The sequence below is a fragment of the Heptranchias perlo genome, chromosome 20 (assembly GCF_035084215.1).
Source record: "Heptranchias perlo isolate sHepPer1 chromosome 20, sHepPer1.hap1, whole genome shotgun sequence".
Lineage (NCBI taxonomy): Eukaryota > Metazoa > Chordata > Chondrichthyes > Hexanchiformes > Hexanchidae > Heptranchias > Heptranchias perlo.
Window position 1 is genome coordinate 24,382,734 of NC_090344.1, and position 4,835 is coordinate 24,387,568.

General features: G+C 45.2%; 1 non-coding gene across 1 annotated transcript; it reads right to left on the reverse strand.

Annotated features, from left to right (window-relative positions):
- Positions 1–4,557: 4,557 nt before the first annotated feature.
- trnag-gcc (transfer RNA glycine (anticodon GCC)) lies at positions 4,558–4,628 on the reverse strand. The gene has a single exon. It is a non-coding gene; the product is annotated as a tRNA-Gly (tRNA).
- Between the last annotated feature and the right edge of the window lie 207 nt (positions 4,629–4,835).

The following is a 4,835-nucleotide window of genomic DNA, read 5'->3' on the forward strand; positions in this document are numbered from 1 at the left end:
AACGGACACCGCGCAACAATCGCCAGACAGGAGGGTTCCCTCCCAGTCGGGGAACACTTTAGCAGTCAAGGACATTCAGCCACTGATCTTCGGGTTAGCGTTCTCCAAGGCGGCCTTCGAGACACACGACAACGCAAAATCGTCGAGCAGAAGTTGATAGCCAAGTTCCGCACCCATGAGGACGGCCTCAACCGGGATCTTGGGTTCATGTCACGCTACACGTAACCCCACCAGCAAAAAGGGGAAAAAAATTACGTTTTTAATATTTCCTCTCTCTCTCTCTCTCTGCCATTTGGGTTTCTTTTCGTCTGTCTGTGTAATTGACACAATGTATATCCAGTGTACTGGGACGTGCTGTTCTCCGTGACTGGCCTGTTTGAATAACAACGACACCTTTTGATTGGTGTGATGCTGTCCCAGCCTAGTATAAGATACGCGTTTTGAGAACCTTTTCACTCATTCACCTGACGAAGGGGATAATCTCCGAAAGCTTGTGATTTTAAAATAAATTTGTTGGACTATAACCTGGTGTTGTAATATTCCTTACATTTGTCCACCCCAGTCCATCACCGGCATCTGCACATCATCGGACAATAACAACAGTTCGAAGCCGCATTTCAGTCGCGGCAACAAATCCTTACATCCGAGTATCTGCACCCTTAAATCCGAGTATTTGCACCCATACACCGGAGTATCTGCACCTTTACACCGGAGTATCTGCACCCTAACACCTGTTAACTCATTAACCGTCCCCAATCACCTATAACAGCTTCGGAAACGCGAAACAAAACCCAACAAAGAAGAAATTAACTTCATAACTTTTCACTCATGTACGGACACATTTTTATTTCCTGTACTTTAAAGGAGATTTGGGGAAAGTGGGGGCTGATACTCAGAAACTCACCCTCACGTATCGCTACTTGGTGCTATTTTTTTCAGCAGGCTCGATGGTCTAGGGGTTTTTTTCTCGATTCGGGTTTGTTGATTGAAATATGCGAGAGATCCCGGACGAGCCCTCATTTTCCCAAAGGCTTACGATGTTGACCTGCTGTTAAAACTAGCGATTTCGGTGCTGAAAAGTAAAACTTTGCAGCAAAACCGCAACATCACCATTAATGTTCGTCAAGGAAGGGAAATAACCCCCTCCACTTCCTCTTACACAAGTGGCTCCAGTCCCACCGGAAGTATAATGCTTAATCCACTCTGAGCTGGATTGGCGAAACACTCTCAAGAAGGAGGCTCATCATCTGTTCACTGCAAAAGTCAATCTGCTGAACTTCGGTTCTGTCAGACTGCATGTTCCTTCAGACAGATTTCTAACTGGACACATGCATCCTGCTGCCGTGCGAGCATTGGTGCTTGAGGGGTAGAATTCTTGTTTGCATTAATTCTATTGCCGTAAAAGTAGCTCCTGAAGATCGCAAGATGGAAAGTATCGCGGCAGCGGTCAAACACGCTGGTTTAAAGCTCAAGCTAAATCCCATAATTTGTGAATGGACCGAAATCATAGTTTGTGGCTCCAATTCCGCAGTCTCCCTCCTGTAAACGAATAACACTAAACATCTCATCTGCTATTGCAACAGCGTAGGCCGGAGAAACCACATGGCAATACAAATAAGTCGATGCATTTTGGAACACACCAATTGGACGTTCAACTCCGGTCGAAATGTTCACAAGCAAAAGGATTGGTTGATCCAGGTGAGACTCGAATAACAACCTCGGCATTTCCCGATCCTGGACCGTCATATTAGGACCGCGCACTGACTGATTGCGCCGCGAGAGCCCGGCCACTCTGATCACCTGCCCCAAGCTGCTGGATAGAATATTAAGGTGAGATGTCCTTACCTGTGGAAACGTGTCTTGTCCCCGTGATGAAAATAATATCTGCACTTTCACTGTCAGCTTCTTTCACATCCTCCGCTCCATCGCACGACAATCGGGTTTTCTGTGAACAGGTCAAAATAAACATTGCCAGAAATTCTAACAGCAGTGGGATTCAAACCCACGCCTCCATAGAAAATTGATGGAACAAATTCGACCGCGAGGCCAAGCTACCATAATGTCACATAATGTTTGAAGCGCTGTTTAATGCTCAAATAAATGAATTGAACCTAATTGACCGCATTTACCCCGTGCTAGGGTTGTTCACCTTCGAGCAGAGAACGTTAAGAGGAGATTTGATAGAAGTGTTCAAAATCATGAAGGGTTCAGATTAAGTTAATAAAGAGAAACTATTCCAATTGGCGGAAGGGTCGAGAACCAGAGGACACAGATTTAAGGTGGTTGGCAAAAGAACCAAAGGCGACATGAGGAAACACTTCATTACCGAGCGAGTGGTTACAATCTGGAATGCGCTGCCTGAAAGGATGGTGGAAGCAGATTCAATCGTGGCTTTCAAAAAGGAAATGGATAAGTACTTGAAGGGATAAAAATGCAGGGCTATCGGGAAGGAGCGGGGGAATGTGACTAACTGGATTGCTCTTTCAATGAGCCGGCACGGGCTCGATGGACCGAATAGCCTCCTTCTGTGCTGCAACTATTTGACGATCGTATGATTCTATTTATAACCTTCAATTTCTTTGCATGCATTTCTCTATTTTTTCACTATCTCTGTCTCTTGTACTATCCCCTGATGGACTTCTCAGGCTTCCTTGAACGGCGATGGCTGATCGAACCTGCAACACCAGCAGAGAAGGTTAAAGAAAGACTGAGACGGTAGGAAAAGTAAAGGGGCAACCCAGCTGCTGCATCCAATGTCTAAACATTTATGTCTCGTCGCCCTCACAGTGAAACAAATCACCAATTTGATTAAAGTATTCTTATGGTAGAGCCTATGTTATCACCATGCCGAGACAGACGGCAATCATATCAGAGAATCAGAGAATCTTAAAAATTTACGCCAGCGGAGGCCATTGCGCCCATCGTGTTTGTACCGGCCGGAAAAGAGGTATCCAGTATCACCCGACTTACCAGCGTTTGGTCCGTAGTCTTGTCGGTTATGGCTCTTCAAGTGCATATTAAAGTGCTTTTTAAATCCGATGAGGATTTCTGCTTCTCCCACCCTCTCAGGCAGTGAGTTCCAGACCCCCAACACGGGCTGGGTGGAAAAAATTCCCCTCTGCTCCAATCTAATCCTCTACCAATTACCTTAAATCTATGTCCCCTTTTTATTGACCTCCGTGCTATGTGAAACAGGTCCTTCCTTTCCACTCTATCGAGGCCTGTAATAATTTTGTACACCTCAAATAAATCTCCCCTCAGCCTCCTCGGTTCCAGAGAAAACACCCGCAGCCTATCCAATCTATTCTCATAGCTAAAATTCTCCAGTCCTCTCAACATCGTCGTAAATCACATCTGCACCATTTCTCGTGCAGTCACATCTTTCCTGTAATGTGGTGACCACAACTGTCCGCAATACTCCAGCTGTGGCCTAACTAGTGAATTATTCATTTCCAGAACAACCTCCCTGCTCTTACATTCTATGCCTGGGCAACACATGTAATTAAATAAAATGTCTCAAGATGATGAAGAGATTGATGCTGAATGTGAATTTCCCCCAGGGCAGGCGGTCTCATTGATATTGGATGACGGGACAGAGAACGACATATCGAAGTTTGCCGATGCCTCCAAAATGGGCAGCGGTGTAAGCAGTGTAGATGAAAGCATAACATTCCATTGAGACATTAATATAATAAATGAATGGCCAAAACCGTGGCAAATGGATTTCAATTTTGGCAAGTGTGAGGTCATCCACTTTGGACTTCACAAAGATAGATCAGAATACTTTACAAAAGGTGACAAATTCGAAACTGTGGAGTTCCAAAGGAACTTAGGTGTCCATGTACATAGATCAATAACATGTCATGGACAGGTACAGGAAATAATCAAAAAGGCTAATGGAATGGTGGCCTATATATTTAGAGGACGAGAATACAGGGAAGAGACATTATTCGAGAGCTACACAAAGCTCTGGTTGGACCACACCTGGAGTACTGTGTTCAGTTCTGGACACCGCACCTTCGGAAGGATATACTATCCTTGGAGGGAGTGCAGTGTCGATTTACGAGAATGACACCTGGACTCCAAGCGTTAAATTACGAGGAGAGATTACACAAACTATGGTTGTATTCCCTGCAGTTTATTAGATTAAAGGCTGATGTGATCGAATTATTAAGATATTAAGAGGAATTGATGGGGTAGTTACAAAGAAACTATTTCCGCTCGTTGGGGTGTCGAGGACTTGGGGGCAGAGCCGAAACATTAGAGTCAGCACTTTCAGGAGTGAAGTTAAGACACACTTCGACAAGCAAAGGTAGGTCGAAGTGTGGAAATCTCTTCCACAAACGGGAGTTGACGCGAGCTCAATTGTTAATTTCAAACCCATGATTGAGAGATTTTTGTTAACCAATGAAATTTAGAGATATGGGACGAGGGCGGGTACAGGGAGTTCGGTCACAACTCAGCCATGACAACATTGAGTTGCGGAACAGGCTGGAAGGACCAAACACCAGACTCCTCTTCCGAAGTTCCTCCTTGGTGCAGAATGCAAAATGATCGTGCATTGGCCGGGAATCGAACCCGGGTCTCCCGCGTGGCAGGCGAGAATTCTACCCCTGAACCACCAATGCTGGTTTATACAGAAATTGCCTGTTTCTAAATGGAATCCTGTCTGAACGAACATGCCATTGCCAGCTGCGATGAACGAGTGGTTCAAGCTGTGGTCTCAAAACTCCAATGGGGTTTTCCTGCCTTGGTTTGAATTCGGCTCGCAGTGCTGCGGCTTAAAGATCTCTTCAATGCTCAAATACATTAATTGGCATTAATTGACCGCAGTC